A 26,013-nucleotide genomic window follows, 5' to 3' on the forward strand; every position below is an offset into this window, starting at 1 on the left:
ATGCCAGCCATTCCGATTCCTAATGGCGCGAACCACTGAAGATCCAATAGACTTGGCCGGTCTCGGTCTACGACAGTGAGTGGTAGAATTGCCTTATGTCCCTTGAACGAGACCTGCACATGGCGGGTACCTGCAACTGGAATCCAGTTGCCTTGATAGTCTTTTAGTATGAGTCTCTGACTGCTGAGGTCTTGGCGTCGGATGTTGGGGATTAGCTGCTTGAGTGTTCTCCAGGATACCATGGATAGAGATGACCCAGAGTCGACTTCCATGTTGCACGGTTTGTTTTCAATCGTGACCTCTACTCGGATCTTTTTAGCGTCAAGTGATGAAGCGTGGCCGATGGTGATGGTTTGATGAGCCTCCTCTCGTCTGGGGGCATTGTTAAACCTTCGGGTTCTGCTGTACCAGTTTCACTGGTTGCTAGGGCGGTCCCTCTGCGTGGTGGCATTGCCATCGTTTCTCTTTGGGCTGCTCCCTCTCAGTCTGGGGCTGGAATTTCTCTTGTTTCTGCATACCTTCGTGATGTGTCCCCGTTTCTCGCAAAAACGGCATATGGCATCTAAGAATCTGCATTCGGATCGGGGGTGGTTTCCTCCACATCCGGCGCATTGGTAGTTGGACTTGCGACCCCACTGGTCCCATTGCTCACGTTCTGACCGGAGCCTGTGGACTTCTTCTTCCTCGCTGTCTGAGGATGACTCGATGTCTTCATGATGGGTGGTTGATGTGTACTTGTCTGAAGGTTTCCCAGCATCGTTGGTGGGTTGGCGGTTGGTCCCGCTGGTTCGACGTATTCGTGCTGCCGATTTACGAGTGGCTTCGGCTGCTGTGGCGTCTGCTATGGCATCTGCAAGCGAGATGTCCCCCTTGGCCATGATCTTGCTCTGGACGGTGGGGTCTCTGAGGCTAAGGACGATGCGATCTCTCATGGCTTCTTCGAGGTTGGCGAAGCCACACAAACCACCCAGGTTCCTCAGGTCTGCCACAAAATCCCCAACGCTCTCACCTTCATGTTGGTCCCTCTGGTAGAACTCATGCCTGCGAATGAGAGTTGGCACGGCTGGGGCGTAATGGTTGCGCAGGATGGGAGCAAGGGTGTCCCAATCCATGGTTTTAACTTCGGCTGGCTTGGCTAAGGCTTTAGCCATCTTAAAAACGGCTGGTCCACAATGGGTTAGAAAAACGGCTCGTTTCTTGCTGGGCATGGCATCTTTGAGGTTGTTGGACTCCAGGAACATTTGAAATCTGTCCATGTATGAGTCCCAATCTTCGCTAGCTGGATCAAATAGTGCGGGTGGTATAGTGCTGCTGGCCATGTTGCCGTCGTTGCGCTCTGTCAGCCACATGCTCCTTCGGCTAGCTCAATTTCAATAGCTTTCGTTGCCTCCGCATCCCATCCTCGTCGCCAGTGTTAAATCTGGGAGGACGGTTCAAGAACGGAGGCAAGACTCAGATAGTAACTAAAGCTCTTTATTTGTGACTTCAGATCTGAGCAACTGACTCCAGCCGCAGCAGCCCCTTATATAGGGCTGGCTGCGGCTAGGCAGCCAATGAAGACGATTTGAGTTTGCCGCTCTTGGCAGGGCCAATCGCGGCAGCCCGTTTCTGGCCAATCGCATCAGTCTATGGCGACCAATCATGATCGGCTTTCAGCGGGCCAATCAGATTTGCAGGCTACGAGCCTGCTAGTCCGGAACAATACTAATGTCTTCTTCCTGTAAAAAAGAGGCATCTGAGTTACAAGAAATGAAGTGTGCTAAACCAGGCAATGCAACACAAAAAGGAATGTAACAAAACTGCAAAGTTGTGAGAAAGACCTTCAGGAGACCTTTTTTCTATCCTGTTTGTTCTTTGCTGATATCAGCAACATAGCTTATTTGTTCGGTGATTATGCTGGCCTATTTTTTTCAACACTGAAAATACCCATGGTGCTGAAAGTGTAACATTCTCTGCCTCTTCCTTTACTTCAATTTTTGTGATCGGTCTGTTACTGGCTTTGTATGGAGGTAAGGATAGTGGTGGTGGCCTGCCAACATCTGTAAAGGGATTGTAAATTTCAGAGTTTCTGTTTTCTCCTCAGTCTTTCCTAAATTCAGATTCCCACAATAGGACCCATCATTCAATGTTAATGGTACACTGTAGGAAATTGTAAAAAGCAACTTAAGGAAAAGCATAAATCAAACTTACATTTTATTGGATTTCTTTGCAGGCAGGAGTATTCCAAATTCCAGTGATTTGTGTAGACAATGTTCATCGGTCTCAGAGGTATTTTTGGTTCTTTGACCCATGGAATATTGCTTTTTCAGCATGACTGAGTTTCTAAAAATGGTATAGAATAGTAGCAGTATATTTTCACACCTTACTTACTATTACCTTGAAAACAACCATTACGGTAGTGTACAACCTTACATTAGTGTTATTTTGTGGTGTATTATTGTTTGGATGCTAATAGCATTTTAAATTGATGGTATTGGAGTTTGATCCTGACAAGGCTCAAAGTTGACTCAGCCTCCCATCCTTTGGAGGTTAGTAAAATGAGGACCCAGATTGTTGGGGGCAATATGCTGTCATTATAAACCTCCCAGAGAATGCTGTAAAGCACTATGGGGCAGTATGTAATTCTAAGTGCTATTGCCACTTGGTTGTAATAATACATAATAGTCTATCTAGTTTCTTAGCTCCTAAGAAACTTAAATATTGTATGGTTATTGTGCCAAAACTGCCTTATGAAATCAAGTTGCTTTCAGTTTTTGTTTTTACACTGTTAATGGCATTTCCACTAATATGCACCAACATTCACTAAGTTTTGCATTTACCCTAGTTATAAGGTCACTAAGGATTGTATATGTGAGATGAACATCCTGTTTTTTTGCTGTAGAGACATCTTTCTGACTGGCTTTACAGGATTTCAGTTAATCCCAAGGAAATATGACTTGACGGAATCTTCTGGAGCGTTTTAAATTGGGAAATGAGGGAAGACAGGGAGATGGCAAAGCAATGAAGGGGCTTGTGCAAAGACCAACAAACCAGGAGACATTAAGGAGTATGTTGAGAATTAGGTGGAGAGCAACTCTGTTTCACAGAGGAAGGCAGCTTTTAAAACTGCATTATTTTTAATTTTCTAAAAGACTAAATCTGAGTAGTTTCTCTTTAAAGGACAAAGTATTTTGAGAAAGCAAGTTCTGTTCACTTATAAAAAGGCAGCAAATGAGCTTTAGACAAGTTATATGTATTTAGTAAATAATCCACATATTACTTTATGGTGCATATATGGTTGAGATCTGGTGGAGTCAGTTAACTGTAAAATAGTTAACTGCTTTATTCTCTTATGAACTCTTCACTGAAATCTCTGAAATATTTCATAAGCTAGGACCAATCACTGACATTTCATTATAACAGTTTTAAGGATAAACAGTGCTAGCTCGTTTTGTTCTGTTAAATATAATTCCTAGCTGCTGATGCCCTTGTGCTGATGCTTCTCATCTGGTTGTCCTTTGTAACTATAAATAAAATCAGTCTGTTTGCTTTGAAGGCACATAAAAACTTTTTTTTCCATTGGAGTCTTAACCTTTCAGCCTGTATTTTGGAAACAGCATTTTAAAATAGCTGAAAAGGATTCCTCACAGAAACTCTAAAAACAAAGGCACAAATGTATAGAAAAATAATGTGTCTTTGTTGCCATAACTGGAAAAAGCTGTTCCTAACTATAAAAGCTCGGGGCCAGCACAAGGCCTGCTGAGATGGCTAGTTGGTTGTTTCAATCCTACAATATAAAGTACATGTTGGCCTTAAAATACCTTTACTAAATGACCAATATCCTTTTCCATAGGAATTGCTATAGTTATGTGATGAGGCAGATAAATACTGCTATATTTTGTTTCAATTTTACATTTTTAGTCTAAGAGACAGAAAGGTTTTTTGAGGCCTCTTAATACACAGTAAGAATTTTGCAAGACAAACTTCATTTTTTTCTTCTGTCTCTGATGCTGACTTATCATTGGGTGAATAGGATGGTTATTCTAGATCAGGGGTCTTCCAACTTGACAGCTTTAAGACTTGTGGACTTCAACTCCCCAAAATCCTCCTGCACTCATGTTACCTCAGGAATTCTGGGAGTTGAAGGCAATGGCACGAGGGTGGGAGTGGGGGGCATGAAAGGTGAACAGATGTGGCACACAATAGGGGGCAGCCAAACTGCCTGTTGGGTGACATGCCAGAGTGGCAATGGAGCCCTCCCCAAGCCATTACCTGAGTTGTAATTTCAGGTACAATGAGGGAAAGAAAGGGTAAGAGTTTAGCTAATAAATACTTTATATGTTGCTGAATTTCAAATCACTGTTGGAGATTTTGGAACAGATAAGTATCCTGCAATTTTCAGGCAGATGATGAACAGAGTACCACCATTTAATATCTCTGCTCACATTGTTATTTTTCCATTGATTTATGTTTAAGCATAGAGCATGCTTTCTTACATCACTCTGGAAAATGTTGTATGTCACTAGAGGGAATCCTGCCTTCACCTTGCATTCAGATGACACAGTAATACCCTAGCAGAAGCAATTTTATATCTTGTCCTTCTAGAGTTAATGTTCATTCCAGTATTCCACATATCAGCTAATATATATCCCTGCCTTAATGAGCCAACTCATTAGAACTGATATAGTTTCATTGCATTTTTTTCGGATAAATATAAATCTACAAGAAGATGAATTGTCTTCTATATATTTGATCATATTATACTAAAGATTTTAATCGACAATATCTAGAGTTGCACATCAAATCACGACATACCTAAATACTTTAACAATAAAGTAATAACAACAGAAGTTGCAATGGCATTTTTTGTTACCGTTTCTGTGTGTTAATTATATTTTCTTAGCACCTACTTGAAGACAAACTCAGATTTTTGTACTGTATAATTTTTTCTTTTGTCATATCTTGCTCCCTCTTTTCCTATGTGTGAAGATTTTATATTTTAAAATCTTCACAAAATTACAAATTGTTGCCCAAACAAAATAAACTTTATAATTTATAATGTTTATCGCTATGCTGATACTCAAAAGACTTTAAACAATCTGTTGAGTTTACATGGAATATAAACAAACCCTGCATTTTTGCTGAGAAAAAGTATTTCATCATGCTATGGTTATCTAATAGTAGAATATTGTAATTGGCAGTGAAATTCCTTGGCTTTTATTTAATTGAAAAGAAATTTGCTTGCGCCTCCAGGGAAAGTCATGTCTGCCAAGCTGAATGCATTTCAATAACAATTATATTGGCCTAAATCAGGGTATAAAAACTTAAGCCTTCAAAGTTCCATTTTGGCTCCTTGACCAGGATTGCTAAAGACTAATGGCACATATTTCCTGCAATGCTATTAACAGCCTATACTAGACTTTTAAAGAAGATTTCCTTTCAGGCTTATTTCCCTTTCCATTTTTCACTAAAATCTCATGGAGATTTAACTCCTTCCTTGGTTGTAATTCTGACTTAAATCTCATGTATATCCAAAACCAATCAGGATTAAATGGGAGCTTTTCTCTAAGCTTCACAATGTTTAAAAGAGAAGGATGTTCATTAGGTTTACTAGAATACATATATCCATGTATATGAATACAATATAAAGTATACTGTATAGATTTATGTGAAAAATCAATCTGGTCAATTTTGGGTATGTCTATTTAGTTTATTGCTCTTCTTGCACATTTCCAGTTCCTGCTGCCTAGGAGTTTATGTCCTGCTTGCCATTGCACACAGATACCTTGCTTAATAACTATTTTTGAAGGATATGCCCTCATAACATCACTTCTATCTTACCTCCAACCCACAGTTGAAGCAACCTAGAGCTGTCTTTAGTTGTTCCAGTTTGGAAGTGGTATTTTCCTTCTTTCTATACAAATTTCCCAGGTGCACAATCTCAAATAATATCCTGCTGAAAACTCTTGTAAAATTCACAGTACAATAAAATATGATTTACCATTTTAAAATATTTTATCTAATGCCAATTTTAAATTATATTTGTACTTGGCTATTTCAGTCTTTTGGCCACAAATAAAAATGATAAATGATATATATAAAAGCTTGAATCCTTTGTCCTGCCCAACACCACATGTTCAAGAGAATGATTGATGACTGATTTTCCCACAAGAAGGTGATGCTGAGTAAGAAGAAAAAAGATAACAGGGATTCCACCAATCATGGTCCTGAAACCACCCTGCTTTAAATTATGGGATGACAGCAACACACAACCTTGTCTCAATGGTCAAGTGTGGTAAAAATTGTGCTGTGGAGCCAATACAATTTATGTCAATAATTTTTCCCCTCAGGAACACAAAGAAAACATATTAATGGGACTGGGAGAAAGAGACTGAAACAAAGGCAATCTTTGAAAAATAAGTTAGCTCGTAATCCTGAATATATTTTCTTGAGTTCAGTGCAATGCAACTGTGCCAATACTACAAAGTAAATGCTTTTCTATATTCATTTTATAATTCAAACGATCTAGACTTGTATGACTGCTTCAAAAGCTTTTTCTGGTTTGTGTGTTTCTTTGTGTGCATAAACACACACTTTTCACTGGAGGGTGCTGGGAATAGCTTATGAACAGCTATGCTGTTAGCTGAAAAGCAACACAGCTGCTATATTAATTCAAAGTTAATCATTTCATATCTATTCCTCTCTATTGTGAAGTGTTACTTTCAAAGGATGTTTATGGTTCTACTATTATGATACTCTTCTAAATAGACATGCATAGCACTATAATGCTAAAACTTTGATTTAAATTTGTAAAATGATAATATAGCTTTTCTGTATTTTTAATAGTTTTAAATGATCATTGTGATACAGTTGCCATATCTGTCTTCTGGTTTGTCATATCCAGGCTTTCCTATTGGAACTGAACAAATGCTGTGTATTAGCTTGCTGATAAAAATCTGAAAATAGGTGTTAGTTTAGCTCTCACAAGAACTAGTTTTCAGAGGAAATTAAAGGAGTAGTAGCCAGTTGAGTGGCATCAAGGAGAAACATCAGAAAGGTTTGAAAGGAAGATTTTAGGAGAAATGGCTAGCGGTTGAAACAAAATAGACAACAGTTGCCTTTATAGATACACTGTTGATTTCAGTAAAGAACACTGATTTGGATTGACTAGTTTTGGCACCGCTGAAGATTGGTGCAAAAACAAGTCCAAGAAAATTGTTGAATAGAATTGGTGAACTAGACTAAGATGAAGACCACAAGATACAATAGCTAATCAATATGGAACAGTGCAATGAAGTGCCACAAAGTGACAGAATAAAATACATTTTTATCAAGCAGAAAGAAGTTAGCTGCCAGAGAAAGAAAAAATTTCCATCAGTCTCTCAAATTTCTTAACTCTATATTTGGAATTAGGTAGGGTTAGAAATACAATACTATACACATAATCTTGCAAGTGTCAATCTTGGAGATGTTTAGGCTAACAATTGGATATTTAAAAAAAATACCCTTGCATCTTATACAGTCTTACCAACTAAGGCTTGAAATGGAGCAAGGATTTATGATGGAATGGATTGCTATAGATTATGCTTTAAGAAACAAAAACTGATATTGCTCACTTTTAAAAGGAAAAAAAAAAATGAAGTGATTTCCTACACTGAATGTCTATCCAGTGCATAGAATCTATACATGGAACCTGTGGCCATGACAGAAGAAATTGTTATGATATGTACATAATAACCCTTGAGTAACGTTTATGAGAGTAGTTATGAATAATTATTCAGCCACACACACATACACTAAATTGAGTTAAAATTTATTTTAAGAAATAGCACAGTCCAATAAACGGTCCAGGTCATATACATTTAACAGTCCAAAGAATATCCAATTACAAAGTCTTCTTACCGGTTGCCTTTGTAAACAAAGATATCAAAGTATAAGCACAGCAACAGAAACTTTAGATAGCAACAGAATGTCAGAGAGACAGAATGTCAGAGAGAGCAAGCCATGATCTCTAGCTCCCTCTTATGGCAATTCACAATACAATCAACCAATCAGAACATAGTACAAATCAATACAGTAACTTTGTCTTAAAGCTACAAACATACATTGTTGGTTTATATATTGCCAACCCAACTAATTGGTGGACAGATTCCTAACAGAAACATATAAGAATGTCTAAATTCAGATGCAGAAATATTTAAATCCAACTCACTTATTCTCAGGGGTGGGATGCAATTTTTTTAACAATGGTTCTGTGGGTGTGGCTTAATTGGTGGGTGTGGCTTGCTGGTCATGTGACTGGGTGGATGTGGCTTGGTGGTCATATTATTGGCTGGGCGTGGCCAACTCAATATCACTCACATCAAGGCACATATCTCCTTGCCTGGCCTCTCATGACTGTGGGAATGCTGCAACAGTCGTAAGTGTGGAAAATGGTCATAAGTCACTTTTTTCAGTGCCATTGTAACTTTGAATGGTCATTCCACACAAGCAAAGCACCAGCAAAGGAGGGCAAAAAAAAACTCCAGAGAAGTTCCAGAGATAGGAAGTCTAGTCCTGCCAAGAATGTAATAAGGGTTAATGGAGAGGCAGTTTCTGTAAGGAACACCAGAATGTTTCCTTCCTGCCTTCCTACAGTAATTTCTTCTAACAACCGGTTCTCTGAACTGCTTGGAATGTTAACTGGTTCTACCAAATAGATGCAAATTGGTAGAATCCCACCCCTGATTATTCTGCTTACTTTTTTGTTAACCTTTTTGTCCTCAGATAATTTAGATAATGTGATCAAATAATCTAAAATATAGCTATTACTTTCTGGTCTAAGCATTGCTAAGAATTCACTGCTAACAATTAGTAAACATTCAAAAAAGTGGAGTAAAAAGTTTGAACCATTTATATCAAAACTGTTTCCAATGTCCTTAGGGATCTGAAGCAGAAAATGGGGTTCCTGCCTGATAATTTAATTCAAAGGTAGTGAGGACTGGCCCTGAAAACTTTGCACACAAAGCAAATATCCTACCATGATTGAGCAGAGATAATCTCCATATATTCATCAGTTCCCTCATTTGTCATTGTATCAAGTCCATCATTCACCTAGGTAGCCATATTACTTCCAGATTACCATATCTGTAAGATATAGACAGGACAAGTTCAATGTGTTTGCCACTGTGGGAACTGTGTTAGTCTAATAGATATTTATGTTACACACTCATCACAACATGAAAATGCATAAAATAGAAAATCTCCCTTATGGCTATTTATGCTGTCTCCAGGGTATATTCATCCTTTTCTGGGAAAGTTAGTGTATTCCAGCAGAAGATTCCATAGCCACAAGCAGATGTGAGACTAATAAGATAATAGTTCCCACAAACTTTTATTTTCCAAAAAAGATTTTAGACAACCTTTAGAATGGAGGTTAATAGTTAATAACTTTTTAAAAGATTGGTTGTAGAACAGGCTGGTCTACATACTCCTGTGGGACAGACTTTTCACCAACTTGGTTGGTTACCTTTATCCTGAAGTCTTTCATAAATGGATTGCCTAAAATCTATTTTTAAAAATAATCTCAATCACACAATTTGTGTTTCTTTTCCTTTGAAAAGGCAGCCAAGGACAGCATCTTGACACAATTAATGCAATTGCAAATAAAATATCAAAAGACAATCCTATGAAATGTTTTGCTTGTCTATCAATAATATATCAGCAACTTATTAAAATGCAATTCATATTTTTGCCAAATGTGCACATATATGCACAGTTCTAGAAGTCAATGTGGTAAAGCATTTGGAGACAAATGTACTAAAATTAGAGACAAACGATTAATAAAATAACAGTATAGAAAAGCAAAAACCACCCATCATATATCTTGATTTAAACCTTCCCTTTTTCTGCTAATTAAAAGAAATGTTGGCAGTTATTTTGCTGCTAATCAAATATCTGGGATAGTAACACTCTTCTAGGTCCATTTCTTGGATTGGCCCGCATTTACTTTGGTGGGAATCTGGAATGTATACATATCCCAATAAAATGAGGAATGATAATATAAACCAAATAACATTTAATTTTCATGTTCTTACATTTATGTCCTATATTTATGTCTGGATCCATTTTACCATCATAAGAATTTAAGGAATTAAGCTATAGTAAGAGAGACACTGTAATTTTTAGAATTAGGTCTAAGTCCCCTCTCAGCCTGGAAATTTGCTTATTCTGACTTATTTATTTTGTTAACATCTTTTTTTTTCCCTTGAGTAAAAAGTCACTTGGCGATTTTAGGCTAGCCATTCTCTCTCAGCCTAATATATTTCACAGGATTGTTGTGGAGGTAAATGGGAGGAAAAATACTAAATAGTGTACCTGCTGTCCTGAGATTGGGAATGAAAGAGAAACATAACTCTAACAAATAAAATGTGAGCTTCATGACAAAGTGGGTATTTGAATCCAACTTTCTAATCTTACAATCTACTATTACATTGATTTCATCCTCTTATTTCTCCTTTTTAAATCTTCCTTTTAAAACTGTTTGTAACTGTTTAAAAACTGTTAAAAATGTTTGAATTGTTTCTATGTTCTGATTCTTATTCAAATGGCTCCAGGATCTTTCCTCCACCCCACTCCACCCCCTGAAAGAAAAGTAGCAGTTGTGAGAAATTATTTTGATCAGAAAAACATAGTGGAAAAAAGTTTAACTCCTATTTCCTAATAAAAATTCCTACAAAATAATCCCTTGAATTATTGCAATCAAATAATTTGGAGAATACTTTTTTTAATATGGTGTTACCTCAAGAAGCCTCTCCCCCACCATGGAATAAGCCAACTGAAGCTCATTTTATGGTTTCCTCTACCCTGTCTGTTTTGTTGGTTTCACTTATTTATTATGTGTAGAAATTACTGCATGCAAACCAAGAAAAATCCATTCCATGTGACTAACATTTTTGTTTTAAATGTGGGATTTAGAATGTCTACAATTCTTTAAAATTTTGGTCTTATAGAAATGGACAAGAAATGCCCCATAATTAATCATGTTTCCAGTAATCTGAATCCAGAATTCTTCTATTAAAAGCAACTTGAGAATGCAGTCGTACTTATTAACTGCAAGAGACATAATTTTTATTATTAGACAAGTATTGCTCAAATAGGTTGCTGCTAAATTAAACACTGCGAAATTCCCTAGTATATCTATAGCAATTGCCCATACAAGGTTTCTTCCCTGAGATAGGACAGGAGTTCCAAATTCCATCTGTTCCCAATAATGACTCCAAATAAAAGGATTTAATCATATTTTATAATTGAATAGGGGATTTAATATGCACAAAGTGGGCCAGACAACATCTGCTTCACACATGACCCTCCCAAGTAGTATTTAGTCCCATACATGCAGTAAACAGTATGTTGAATTTGGTATTCTGCTTGATAGAATTGATAGGAAGGTAAAATATTCTGCACAATTCCATCACCATTGACAGATTCTTCTTTGGTTAGTTTTACTTTGATGATTAACTCAAACTTCTGCAGGAGCAGAAAACTTGTTAAAATGATTCATACAAGTTTTCATGGATCCAGGTGGTTTCCTGTGCTGATGCACAGTTGAATCTGTGTTTTTGGCTGAGATTTTGGAGTTAAGCAAGTCATAACGATGTAACCTTGCCACCACTCATATTACTTTATTTTTTGTCTTGTAGATCTTGAAGGTAACAGTTAACATCATTACTTCTTTTAGCTAGTTAAATAGGTGACAATGACGTTGGTGCCATGGCTAACAAGGACAATTTATGTGTCTTTGGAAGAGAGTAATAAGCTGTCTCTTGAAGAAATTTCTCTTGGCCCAGGACATCTGTAGAGTTATAAGCCAGTCTTAAGTATTGCATTGCTAGGAAATCAAAAAGATACTCACTGCTGTAGATACATTTGAACAATACTGATTTTATGAACCCATTTCAGACAGGCTTTGGATTAGGATATACTGTAATACTGAAACTGCTTGAATCATTTGGAAAGATAATCTAGACTGAAAACTGGACAGGGAAGTATAGGTCTCCTAGTTTTCCTGGAAAGTAATTCATATTTTTTTAAGACTGACCTCCCCATTTAGTCATCTTTGGCTCTTTAAAAATAGTGGTACTTGCAGGCAATGCCCTAGATTCTTCATCTTCAAGGGAATCCTGAATTAGCTGTATTGACTGAAAGCAATTAACCTTCTTTAACCACTTCATTCAGACTGCATTGAGTAATGATACTTTCACATTTTGTGATAGTGAACAACCTCTCCTCGTCTAAAAAGTCCACTGGTGGTTTCAGTGAGGAAAATGCCTTCATGGATATAGTCTATCAGCAGCAGAGAGCTTTTGTTCCCCCAGTTCATTTCAAATATATAAGGTAATGCAATTTCAGGTATATAAGGTAGAGTTCAGAAACTTTTAGCCTGAATTTAGCCATATTGGTCTAGATCAGGGGTCTCCAACCTTGGCAACTTCAAGACTTGTGGACTTCAATTCCCAGAAAAGCTAGATGGACCATAATTCTCCCGAATTATAAGGCAGCTTTCTTTGACATACATCATGGGTGTGAAATGATGGTCCTTTTATGACTTGTGGACTTCACCTTCCAGGATTCCTGAGCCAGCCATAGGATTGAAGTTGAAGTCCACAAGTCATAAAGGAGCCATCGTTCCCCACCCCTGACTTACACCATCGGTATATGAAGGTGGTCCAAAGTGCAAACCTCAATTTCCTTACATTCTATTTTCAAATGTCTGAAGAGAGGATTGGGGTGCCATTATGTGGAATTTATTGAGAGTTTTAAATGGTTTCTTAGTGGTTTATTTTGAAGTTTATATAATTCAGTTACAGAAGCTAGCATGTGTAGCTGAAGGAAAGGCTGTTAACATGGAAGTGCTATTGTTTGAATGATGAATGAAAATATGTGTAAGTAAGCCACAAAATCTTATAGTAATGTTTATAATTTCTTAATTATAGAGCAGTTCAGAAAATGTAACATTCCAAGGCATGTAATTCCAGGGAACTTTGAGGAATACATGTTGATTATACAGCAAATTTGTCCTGTATTTCATCTACAAAATAAATCAGTTGCCACTCTTCAGCATGTCTTAGATTAATTCCAGGCTTTGCCCCTCTCCCCCTTTTTTTAATTTATCAATCAAATTTATATTTTTATACTTCCACTTAACAGCACAATCCTATATACGTCTGCTTAAAAGTTCTGCTAGTTTCAATGTGGCTGAGAAAGTAAATGATTGCATATTTGCAAAATTACAGCTATATTTTAAAAGAGAAAACAGCATGAACTGTTTTTGAGTCAGGACTGGTTTCCACCTTTTATCATCATTTCATATTACTATTCTTTTGCTGCCAAGCTGTTTTCTTATTTTTTAAACCATCATTTAGTCTTGACATAGTTTTAGTTCCTTAAATCTAACCATGTTCCATGATGTACCAGTATTCACTACCTCACACACAGTTAACAGTACATTATAGACAGCCATCACCTATACCAAAAGCACATTTTCAGAACACAAGAGAGAAAAGGCAAATTTATTCTGTGGTAGATCTCACCAAACTTAAATTTTAAAGGCTACTTGTTTGCCTGTCACTGCTCAGTTGTGTTTTCTCTGTTGAGGAAAGAGAAAAAGAGAAAAATTAGAGAGGAAAATTAGACTTCTAACTTACTAATATTGGTGAAAGGCTTTGTTGTATATTCTAATAGTAGCATACCAAAATTCTGAAACTTAGTCCATCTGTATTTAATTGTATAATGTTTGAAACATGCAGCCTCAAGCTGCACATTTAAATTAGTGTATTGATGATTCTGACAGAACTGGGCAAGCAAGGAATTCCAGCTATGTCACCCCCTGTAGAAATTGTCATAAATGGCTACCTAAGAGATGAAATTTCATACTGTGTCATAGGCCTATGACTATGGTTATAAAAATAATATGTACTTATAACATATATGCATTCATAATTCATAACAGTGGTGTCCTTAGTAAAAATTGCACAAAAACCCATTTTTATTCCCTTGCGATATATTCTGCAGCTCAGTTGGAAGGGTTATTTTAAAAAGCCTATGTGTGCAGAAATAAAGAGTGAAAAAGGAAAATAAAGAAGTGTATTTATATGATTGCAGTGATTATTGTTTTTTTTAATTATTTTCCTCTAATTTGATGGGAAAAACTGCTTTCAATTTTTTTGTTGTTGATAAAAATGTAAGGACTCCTTTGAGTCAAAGTTCTTTCTGGTGAAAAAGATATATATATATATATGACATGACGTGGGAAAATACCCGAACAAAGCTGAATACCATACATGTAAGTACCCACGAAAACTTAACCATGCAGAACACGAATACACACACACAATATATATATATATAGTTTTCGCGGGTACTTACATGTATGGCATTCAGCTTTGTTAGGGTATTTTCCCATGTCATTGTAGTTGTGCTTTTAAAGTTGTAGCAACGTTTCAGCAGAATCTCATCTGCCATCATCAGGCTTCTGTAGAGAAGCCTGATACTTATAGAGAATACTTGATACTTATAGAGATACTTATAGAGAAGCCTGACACTTATAAGCAGGGTGCTTATAAGTGTGTTATCACAGCAATCAGTCCTCAAACTTTTCAGCTTGGTAGGCCAAGGGTAGAGGTTGGAGAGAGGAACCAGGCTCGCACAAGTTGGGCTGGCATAGTGGCCTAGTAGTGAAGACACTCTCCTCCCACTCAGAAGGTTGAGCAAGTAACAGCAGATATTTTTCTCATAGGGAACAAAAAAAAATATCTGCTGTGAACACTGCATGGTGTCAGGAAGGCATCAAACCAGTAAATGCTTAGCACTATCTAGTCACCCTAATTCTACCACAAATTAAGGATTTACAGGGTTGAAAAGGGGAGTTCCTAATTGGAATGTCTCATCTACTTTTGATTTCCACAGTGTGGAAACCTCCCTCAATCTTACTGCTTTGCCCCAGGAGGCTTCCCTGAGGCCCAGGAGGCAAAAAGGGGCGTGTGTGTGTGTGTGTGTGTGTGTTGCACCCTCCCCACTCAATTTTTTGCCTTCCTGGGTCTTGGGAAGCTTCCTGGGAGCAAAAACGCCCCCCAAGAAGGTCCAGGAGGCCCAAAAATGGAGTGCAGGGAGATGCTGCATGGCCCCCCGTGCTCCGTTTTTTGCCTTCCTGGGCCTCCGAGAAGCCTCCTGGGAGCAAAAACTCTCCCCCCAGGAGGCTTCCCTGAGGCCCAGGAGGCCCAAAAACAGAACGCCGGGGGGGTGGTGGTGCTGCCAAAAAAAAGCCACGCCTGCCCACGCACACCTAGCCATGCCCACCTAGCCACACCCACAGAACCAGTTGTTAAAAAAATTGAATCCCGTCCCTGCATGTTTTTAGTTTAGTTTTAACAAAATGCTCCCAGGGAAAAGCCATTTGAAAAGGTTTTATAATAGTTTGGTATGGTCTATTTCTGAAAACATGAGTTGACCTGGTGTTGTTTTTTTTGGGATCAATAGTTTCTTGTTAGATTCATACAAGAGGGAAATAGGATCTTCATGTGAGTGCAATGGACATTTTAGCTATTACCCAACTAGGAAGGTTGAGATTCTGGTTGATGTCCTGTCCAAGTTCTATACTTGCAAAATATAAACTTGCCATGAATATGAGATGGATGATGGTATTGATTTGAAAGAAAAAATAGAGATGTCTTCAAAACATTCTGATTTCATTTGAATTTATTGTAAAGGCTTGACTGATGCTCAGGAAGACTCTAATAGATTGATAGATTTAATCTGATAGATTAAAAATAGATAAAAGTGGGGAGTGAATTATGAGGAAAGATTCAAAAGAAAGGAAAATATAATATGTGAAATATTATCAAACTATACTATGGTGATGTGAATAAACATTCTGCTATCAATGCTAATGAATATTAAGTCTGTAGATTCTCATTCTACAGGTGTCAGAGGCTATTTAGATACCGTTATTTTCATCATCATGAACACAAGCAACAACTTGGAACCTTACATAATATGAGGGTTTGCACAAAATGAGAAAGAGACATTCATTGCTGGGATCCCTAGATAATCAGACATCTGAGCATTAACATGGGGAGAGTTTGTTAGCCACTCTACTTCCTCATTTCCTTTAAAAAACAACAAAATGTATTTTAAAAAATGAGCCATTGATCATTATGAAAGGAAACTCTTTTAAGGTCTAAAAAAAGCTTCACAATGGATATTTCAAACAACAGATTGAATCATTAAGTGTATGTAAAATAAGATTTAGTTTGGCATTTTTTGTTAATGAACATTTGATCCAAAATTAACACTGTATTCCAAACAAATGATTTGGAAACAGCCTTATTATCACCTAAAATAGACATTTTCTTGAAAATGTTGTCTCTCTCCTTTTTATTAGGAAGGAGTTTATTACAATGATATTCCCAAATATTTTTGTTAAGATTCCACAACTTTCAAAGGTAGATTTGAATCCTAAGGAGCAATTAAAATTAAAGAAGTTCATGGTAGTAATATAATATAGTATATGGTAGTAATATAAAGTAATATATGCTCATATATCAATGGTGAATTTCTATAAAAGTTGATTCAAAATATTGAATAAATTTTGATTCTCCAGATCATTTAGCAGTCTTGAAATGGAACACACCAAATTTGCCTTTGGACTTTATCCCCAAAATAATAGTCAAGACAATTGTTTATGAAGCCCTTCTAGACAAATGATGTAATTGATAAAATATGCATCTATTTGTAGATTATGTGTAATTTCCAGTCCTGTCCTGGGCAAGAAAATTGGCTAGGTGACTTTGAGCCAGTCACTCTCTCAAGTTGTTGTGTTGAAAATAGGAGGCAGGAGTATTGCATACCAACTTCAATTGACCAAAACTAAAGTTAAGATAAAAAAAATATAGTAAATAAGTAAACTTCTAGTAAATAAAAATATAAACTGATGCAATGTAAATATTATTTATGTAATAATAAGCATAATGTAAACTATGTCAATGGCATAAATTCATGTGGATTTCATGAAACCTCTTGTCCTCAAATTATCTGTTAAATTGAGGCTTTAATATAAGGGTGTCAAACTCCATTTCATCAGGGTCATGTTTGACTGGGGTGATGCCAGGATGGGTGTGGCCAGTTCGACATCCATTTTCACCCGCGACGGCCTCCTGCAGCCCTCTGCCAGCGAAAACAGAGCTGTGTGCGGGGGCCCCCGAGCTCCATTTTCACTGGCAATGGCACCGTGAGCCAGTCCTTTGCTGTTTCTAGGGCAACCTCACAGATCTAAGCACCCTGTGGGCCAGATCCAGCCCGCAGGCCTTGAGTTTATCAACCCTGCTTTAATGTAGTCCTTGACTTGCAATCATTTGTTTAAGTGACTGTTCGAAGTTACAATGGCACTGAAAAAGTGACTTATGACCATTTTTCACATTTATAACTGTTGCAGTATCCCCATAGTCATGTGATCAAATGTCCAATGCTTGGCAACTGGTGCATATTTATGAAGGTTGCAGTGTCCTGGGCTCATGTGATCGCTTTTTGTGACTTTCTGACAAGCAAAATCAATTGGGAAGCCAGATTCACTTAACAATTGTGTTACTAACTTAACAACTGCAATGATTCACTTAACAATTGTGGCAAGAAAGGTCATAAAATGGGGCAAAACTCAATAACTGTTTTGCTTAGTGTTGTAGAGCGGTGGTAGATACGAGGCAGACTCAGAGCTAACAGCGAAAGGCTTTATTCAGAGAATAAAGGGTTGCTGCGGCTGCCGGGCTAACAGGCAGTCAGCTGGAGGCAACAGCTGATGCCGTTTGACAGCTCCTTTTATAGCCAGCTGTCAAACGGCATCAACCAATGGGAGCGATCGGCGCTCCCGCCAGAAACGCGGACCAGATAGGGAACAGTCATCAGTCAGTGAATACAACACTTAGCAACAGAAATTTTGAGCTCAATTCGGGTTGTAAGTTGAGGCCTACCTGCACATCATCCCATCAGGCTCAAAGTTGACTCAGCCTTCCATCATTTTGAGGTGGGTAAAATGAGGACCCTGATTGTTGGGGGCAATATGCTGACTCTAAATTGCTTAGAGAGAGTTTTAAAGCACTATAAAGCAGTATATAAGTCTAAGTGCTATTGCTATCATGGCTCCTAAGGAAGGACAAAGTATGGTGGCAAAGGTAGTCCTGACTTTGTGACCAAAATTGGAACCAGAAACTCTGTCACTAAGTGCCACAGTGGCTAAAATGGAAATTCATATGATAGCAACAGACTTATAACATTACTTCTCCTTTGGTCATTAAGTGAATCGCTGTGGTTCCTAAGTGAAATATCACATGACTGTGACTTATAATTTTACTTCTGTGTTCTCCATTAGCTCTGCTTGTTGGAAAACATACAAATAGTGATCACATGACTGTGGGGCGCTGTAATACTGTAAATGTTCACCAGTTACTAAGAGTCTGAATGGCGTTCACATGCCTATGGGATCCTGCAGTGGTGTAAATGCAAGGACTGATCGCAAAGATACTAGAAATAATGATAACTTCAAACTTCACTGGCAAAAACGGATATTTCAGTAAAAGAATTATGTCACCCATCAGACTAAACTTCCTCTTAGTTTTCAGTTTATCTAGCTGGACAGTTCTTGATCTTCCTACCAAGGAGTTTTCCTTTCACTCAACCCAGAAAAAAATAGAATGGAAGATGTTTGGTACTACCCCAAGTCTGAAACATAAAGCAATATAAAGTGATGAAATCTTTAACATATGGAAGAGTCAGAAGAAATTCCTTTGTAAAACTTAAAGCCTAAAAATGATTTTTTGCCAAAAATGGAAAAAATATTTGTGATTTATGGGTTTGATGATTAGAAATGGTATATTGGAAAGAAAAGAATTATGATATAAACTTAGAGAGAATAAAATTTGAACTTATTTATAATTGTCATAAAGAGGATCATAAGTCATGTCTTTGCATTGTGTCTATATTTTCTTTTCTTTTTCTATTTCCCTTTTTCATTTCTTTATTCTTTTCTCATTGTTTTCTTTTACTTTATCTTCTTTTTTAAAATGTTTTTATTCTATAAAACATATTTAATAAAAATCCATTTTAAAATGTGAAACTTATGAACCGAATTGCTAGATCTAAAAAAGAGTTGCCTGGGAAAGGAAAGGGAAATATAGGAAAAACAAGGGAAGGCAAGAATCATACACAGAGAACCCTGATGAAAGTCAATACTCAGCCTAGCCAAAGTAGTTACTTATTATTTCCTACTTGAATAAGCTCTTGGGATTCAACATATGTTCAGAGTTCATTGTAGAGAAGATGGTTGGGGAGAGGTCACTGGGACTTCCTGCTTTGATGTTGACGGGCAGGACCTTCTTTCTCTTTCTTCTCTGCGCCCTTCCTCTTCTAGCATTTTCCTCAAGTTTTATAGAAAGTGAATATTTGTTGAAAGACAACCTTACTCTAGAGTTTCTGTTGTGTCCAATCAAATAAAATCTGTGATATTCATGGTCTAACCAAGAAATCAGAAAATTATTAAGTGCCAAACCTAGCCTGCTGGAATGATAAAGGCTATTTGTGCCATTGTATAAATAGCATTATTTTGGAGAGCCTTTTTAGAGAAACAAATGCTGAAATGCATTTATTCAGGCCTTTCAGCATAGGGTCAACTTAATCAAATTCTTTACTGTTGTATCAGTCAGTGGGGGTTTATCCCAGGCCAGAATTTATACAGTGATCTTTTCAAAATTATTGTTGCTGCTTTTCGGAATCATACTAAACAAAACAGAAATGTACCAATTTATTGTAATAAAAAGAATATTTCTTTGTAAAATGTATATAATAGATAGGAATTTTTAAAGTACCAACCCTTTTTAAGCACATAACATAATGTATTTAACAGCATGAGACTTGTCACCAGCATTTCAGAATTTCTGTAAAATGTTAGTTTTCCAAATAAGGCATACTCTGCATTGCTGGACTTCCACCTCGCTCCTTGGATTCTTCTAGTAACCAGTAATATTTTTCCCTGAGGCATTTGTCTTCTTTCCAGACATATAATGAGGCTTCAAGATTTAAACCAGCTGGAATCTCATTCACTTCTGATAGTGCTGCATTCTTTTTAAAGCATTTACTTCTCAAAGCTCTAGCTGTTAATAAGAGATGGTGATTAAAGAATGTCAAGGAGTAGGAATTGTTGATTTTGGTTAAATGATCACATATGTGCCAAGCATTTAAAGTATTTAAGCTTACAAGTTATTTTTCGATGTGGAAACTCATAACACAAGACAACAAAGCAGGACGCAACAATACTGTATGTATTTTAATGTCCAACTATAGTTTTATATTTAAAAGTTATGAAATGTAGACCATGTACCATTTTCTTTGGGAAAATTTTAACACCATAATTTATGCCAGTAGTAGGATTGAAAGTATTAGGAGTTCAAATTCAGGACACATAAAGATTAATTTCATTCCATTTTGTCATATATATCTAGATCAGAATAGCAAAGATTCCTAAGTTTGTTTGCAGTGTTTGAAAATCACAAAAGTCTGGGAAAATCTTTTCTGGGACTAGTTTGCAGCCTTCCAGGCAAATTGGCCTAGAACTTCAATCATTCCTAACATATTTCCAAAATCACAAGACTTATAGCTACCCAGCAATAATATATTGGGGATCACTAGATTGTTCATATATTGTGTTATATACTTTTGCTTTGAATGTTTGCAACTTGAACATTGTTCTATAGAAAGTATATTTCTGAAGTACTTTCTGGGCTTGATACAGTAGCTTCTTCACTATGGGAAGGGACCACTTTTGAAGACCGATTCAGTCAGAAAATAGTTTTGCATCTCAAGGTCCACCTTTCCTCTTAATCTACAGTAATGTCCAAGGCTGTACTTAATCCTCATTTTGTCACCAGAAAAATTTGTATTCCATGTAAATAGAATGTGATATGATTTTTGCTTCTGTTTCAGAGGTAAGAGCTTTAGGGACTGCTATATATCATTATGATAGCTTCCAGCAATACAATGGGCTGTTTTTTTCTTGTAACAAACACATGACTACCTATTTGTAATGTGAAAAACTACATCTATTGGCTAGAAAATGTATCACCATGGTTATGTTGCTCTAATTAGGTGGACAAATTTTATGAACCTGCTTCCTTTTAAATTACCCTTAAATTGGTCATCTAAGATTGGGTAGAAAATTGTGGTTCAAACATCCTCCCCGCAAGCTATGGCTAAAGCACCATATGGGATGTTTTCTTAGTATTTAGTAGTATGGAAGAAAAATCCGGTCCAGTTCCAATCCGGGAAAAAGACGCTGGAAATAAAATGGAGGTTGGCTACAAGGAAAGAAGGTCTATTTATTTGGATGCCAGAAACGTCAATGACAGCATCATGTTTCTCAGGTGGCTGACCAAATGGGGTTGGGATAGGTGTGATGGAGATGCCTATGCCTGTGTAAGAATGTGTCCTTTAATATTTTAATGGCTGTTGTCAGATTCCTATGGGGTAATGTGGGAGTCATGGCTGGCTCTTCAGGCAAAAAGGAGAAATGCAAATCCTAGATGTTTACCTAAACTAATCTTGTCACTTGCCTAATTGTGTTGCATATTTGGATCCTCTTTGCTTATGAAAAGATTGGCCCAGTCTTTCTGGATGGATACAAAATCTCTATTCCAAAGGACCAGCCTCTTCAAGCTTCTGCTTGAGCTGTTTTCCTATGGCAGTGTTGGAAGAAATGTCCATCTGGGTTCAGTTCTGGGAAGAAAGACACTAGAAACATGGAGAGTGCTTGGAAAGATGGTTTAATGGTGGCAAGAAAGAGCATATGGGTGAGAGAGGGAGAGAGATTTATACCCTCTGTTGTGCTTTGAACTTGCTTCCTGTTCCCATGGCAAGAAATGTATTCTGATTGGTTGTCAAGCTCCCATGGCACCATGTAGGGGTAACTTTGTAGGTTGTCTTGAGTCCCAAGCTTGATTGAATCTTGCAGGGAGCTATAGGGAACTGCTTGGCCTTTAAAAACTTTTAAAAAGCCATGTGGTGAGATGGATAGAGGGTTAATCTTATCATGTCCTGAGGGCCATCTCTTAATCCTATCACCCTGGAGCTGAAGAGGCAGGGGGCAGGGAGCTGCAGGAAGCAGCTTTGTCTTTAAAGACATGTTTCTCCTTTTCTCATCCAGGAAAATATAATATTCTGCCTTTTTAATATTTCCTAGAATATTTCATTCTTCTAGGAGAGGGGTGGGTACTAAGTTTCTACAGCAGGAAGACTGGGGCTGATTTTGACCTTTAAGAACATGTTTCTCCTCTTCCCCTTTGGGGAAATATAATATTCTACCTCTTTTAATATTCCCCCAAATATTTCATTCTCTAGGAGGAGAGGGGGCTTCCCACATTTTGTTCTGTATAAATATTTAAATGTCTTTCAGAGATGTGGCTTTTAATTTTGCTTATTCAGCCGGCTTAAATTCAGTTACATAGTCATAAATCCAAAGAAAGTTCCTTTATCATCTCTCAGAATTAGCCTGGAGTTTTAAGTTTTAAGTCTATTCATAGTCTATTCAAATTGCTCCTTTACATTTCTTGTAAACATCTGTAACATTCCAACTGTTATTAGAACAAGCCATATGATGTTCTTTTTCATTACAGAAACTAGCATCAAGAGTTGGTTCACATACTAACCTCGCTTCCTTCCTAAATGTCCGCCATCTGCTATTTTGTTCTTTGTGTGATCACCTTTTGCTACTGAAATTTTCCCTACCATCTCCTCCTCTTTTATTTTTTGAAAAACCCATGATCCTCAATCTCCATCTTTTTGTTTTGTTTTCTCATTCTTATTAGGAATAATATTGGTGCTAGGACATTGCTATACAGACAAATCTTTCTTTTTGTAAGTACATCTGGTTCAAACTAAAAATTTATTTATGCCATCATTCATCTTGAGTTAATTTGACCACACCACAGTTGAAGACTACTTTGTGCAATTGCCTGGCTGTGTATTGAAAATTATGAGGGGCTGCTATCACTATAATAGAATAAAATGTCACTCTGTAACATATAAAATGCAGTGCAAGTTATGATAGAGATATAACAAGTGGGCATTTTTGTATCCAGGCTCTTTTTCTAATAGCTGTAATTGTAGCTGGAGTAGGTCATCAGGAACAGCACAAAAAAACACTAGAGTTGTGGAAGAAAGATCCCAGAAATTCAGCAGAGCAAAAATGTTGCCCTTAAAGTAAAGGGAAGCATCCCTGGTTTTGCCTCTATTTCAAAGAAAGTAACAAAAGACAGGAAAAAAATGAATTTGGATCTCTAAATGTGCTGCTAGGCAAGCAAACAACTACATACATGATTTCAAATTCACAGGATAGTTGAGGAAGGACAGTATATTTAACAAAATGTTTTCCTCCCATCAGAAAAATATGTTCTTTTCTACCTCTAGATAATAGATTAGAAATGTATAAAGAACAGGCCAGGTATTGCCTCCCCACCTGGTCTTGACAGATCTCAGAAAGCCAAGTAGAGTCAGATTAGATAAATACTACCAGAAGGATAGGGGGCCACTATGGCAGTAAGGTAGACTGGGAAGTAATTCAAATAAAATAAATCCCTGGGCATGGGAAAGGCAAAACATTTCAGTATTTCTGCAAGAAACCTACATGGATGTAGACATGTGGTTGAGCTCAGTGTGAAGATTTCACTTTCATGCTGACTAGCAAAATACCTACTAATAATGCTAGGCAAATTGCACATGTAATGTAGTGGCTAATTCCAGAACAAAAGCTATGTCAACATCTGTTCCTGCCTAATAAAGGGACAGTTGTCATTTTTCAACCTGCTTCTGCAACCTGCTTCTCAGTTAGACAATATCAGTAGGGTCGCATCCTTTGTTTCCCAAAGAGTTCCTACCAGAGTGTCACTTCTAATATGATAATAAAGAAACCATATTGTTTTGTGTCCTTGAAAAGCTCCTGCCCTGCATTCATTGGTACAACAATCTTTGGTTTGGCCTGCAACACAGCCTGATGTGTGAAAAGCCCAGCTCCAAGGCAGAAACAGAATGCCTGTGTGGGTCCTTTGGAAGAAAATGATTTAACACGCAGTTTAGGCACCATACGTTTCTGTATCTTTTTGTTGGTCCAATAGCAAAACATAAAGAGCAAAACTCTGCCAGGTCTCCCTTGTGGTTTCCCACTCCATCTGTCAGTTTTCAAGGCCGCCCCAAATAGGGTCTGGGAGGACTCAGGTTCCCTCTCAGAGTAAGGGCACCTTTTTCTTAGGGAACATGCTGCCTGTCGGTTTTCAGACCAAAAAGGGGTCTGGGAGGACCTCTGCTTCCTCTGCAGTAGTATGGGAACCTCCTTTCAAAACCTGCCTTGTGGTTTTCAAACCAAGGAGAGTCTGGGAGGACCTCTGCTTCCCTTAGCAGTAGTATGGGCAAGGTAGCGCTTTCTAAGGTAGCGCTTTGCTCATTGACTTCTGACAGGAACCTTGGCAAGCATTCCACATTCTCTCCTTTTCCATTCGTTTGCTTAGTTCCTGCTCCTTGCAGAAAGTCCTGCGCTCTGGCCAAATCCCCTTGCTTTCCAGAGCCCATCGGTCATGGCCCTGTGGGACTAGAAAACGAATCTAGGCGCGGCTACCAATGATACAGAAAGTGCAGGATCCAGCTGCACCTGAGAGGGGAAAGCCCTTTTCACTCTCACACACACACTCATGTCCTTTCACTTCCCTGGGGTTTCCAAATAATTTTAAATTTAGTGGTATTCACCTCCTTTCCAAGCAGCCTTCAAGTACAATATTTAAAAAGTCCCCTTTACTGTCCTTCACCACTCAGACAGAGTCCAGAAAGCTCACCCATAGACAAAAGGGGTCTGTCACCAGTGGGGTGGTGACTTACCCAGGCCCCATCTGTTGTTTAGGTTAGCTGGGAGTCCCTTCGTGGTTGCCAAATTGTTGGAAGAAAAAAATTCTTCAGTTCGTTTTTTCCAGCCAGGATGATGAGATCGGTGCTATGAATGAAATGAGGAAACGTGAAAGTCCGCTAATGGGAAAGGAGATTTCAGAAGTCAGAAACTACCATGACAGCAGTATTGGGTTCTGGGTCAGCTGGCTGATTGGAAAGGTAAGTACAATGATTTTTATACCCTAATGCAGGGGTCCCCAATCACCGGGCCCCGGACCAGTACCGGTCCGTGGATCATTTTGTACCGGGCCACAAAGAATGAATAATTGTGATTAAAATATATATAAAAATATGTTTTTGCTTCCGGGTGTCTTATTTTGAAAGACAACCACTTCCTCCCTCGCCTAACTTCCGCGCTTGACTCTTTGGCGCGTATTTATCCTGCATCAGCAATGCAAGCTAGCCCTCGCAAAATGAGCCAGAAACAGAGTTCACTGGAGAGTTTTTTTAGAAAGGGTAAGTTACGGGTTCATCGCTTATTTATTTACTGTTATTGGAACCTTCACGCCCCTACCCGGTCCTTGAAAAAGTGCTTCTGCGTGAAACTGGTCCCTGGTACAGAAAAGGTTGGGGACCGCTGCCCTTTGTGATCGAAATGCTTGGTGGGGATTAATTTAATAATGTATGTTTTGGTATTTTGATTGTTCCTATCTGGTTTTCTGGATGGTGAATGGGATCAAGTCTAGCCTTGGGGAAGGGTGGAGAGTGTAAATCTAGTGAGTTTTTATATTTATTTAGTTTAATCTTTTGATTCAGCCTGTCTCAGTCTGAAACATGGAAGCTGCTTTTTGTTACATTCTTTCAGCTTTGCTTTCTGTCAATGTATCCATTTGCAGAATGCTCTTTTGGGTTGCCTGAGGCTTGGCTATTTCTTAGCCTTTATGGATGTTTTTTCTTCTCTTTTCCTTTCCTCGAGTCTGTTTATTCATTATAAAAACACATGATCTATGTTTTGTATATGAAAGTGTCAATATGGCACTAAGACATTAATTTAATAATGTAGGATTGTTTCTTGTACTAAGGCAC

At 37.8% G+C, this 26,013-nt stretch overlaps 2 long non-coding RNA genes across 2 annotated transcripts in view; one reads left to right on the top strand and one right to left on the bottom strand.

Annotated features, from left to right (window-relative positions):
• The window catches only part of LOC148125109 (uncharacterized), a 70,665-nt gene that overhangs the window by 42,994 nt on the left and 1,658 nt on the right, over window positions 1-26,013 (top strand). Inside the window, exon 2 of the long non-coding RNA XR_015744546.1 lies at window positions 25,014-25,146. This is a non-coding gene — a long non-coding RNA (uncharacterized LOC148125109). The remainder of the gene's footprint in view (window positions 1-25,013; window positions 25,147-26,013) is intronic.
• LOC148125110 (uncharacterized) overlaps window positions 1,612-26,013 on the bottom strand; it is a 111,186-nt gene continuing 86,784 nt past the window's right edge. Inside the window, exons 3-4 of the long non-coding RNA XR_015744547.1 lie at window positions 2,191-2,322; window positions 1,612-1,718 (exon numbers count right to left, since the gene is read on the bottom strand). This is a non-coding gene — a long non-coding RNA (uncharacterized LOC148125110). The remainder of the gene's footprint in view (window positions 1,719-2,190; window positions 2,323-26,013) is intronic.

Source organism: Pseudonaja textilis, chromosome 8, assembly GCF_049901715.1.
Source record: "Pseudonaja textilis isolate UNSWEBS1 chromosome 8, rPseTex1.2, whole genome shotgun sequence".
Lineage (NCBI taxonomy): Eukaryota > Metazoa > Chordata > Lepidosauria > Squamata > Elapidae > Pseudonaja > Pseudonaja textilis.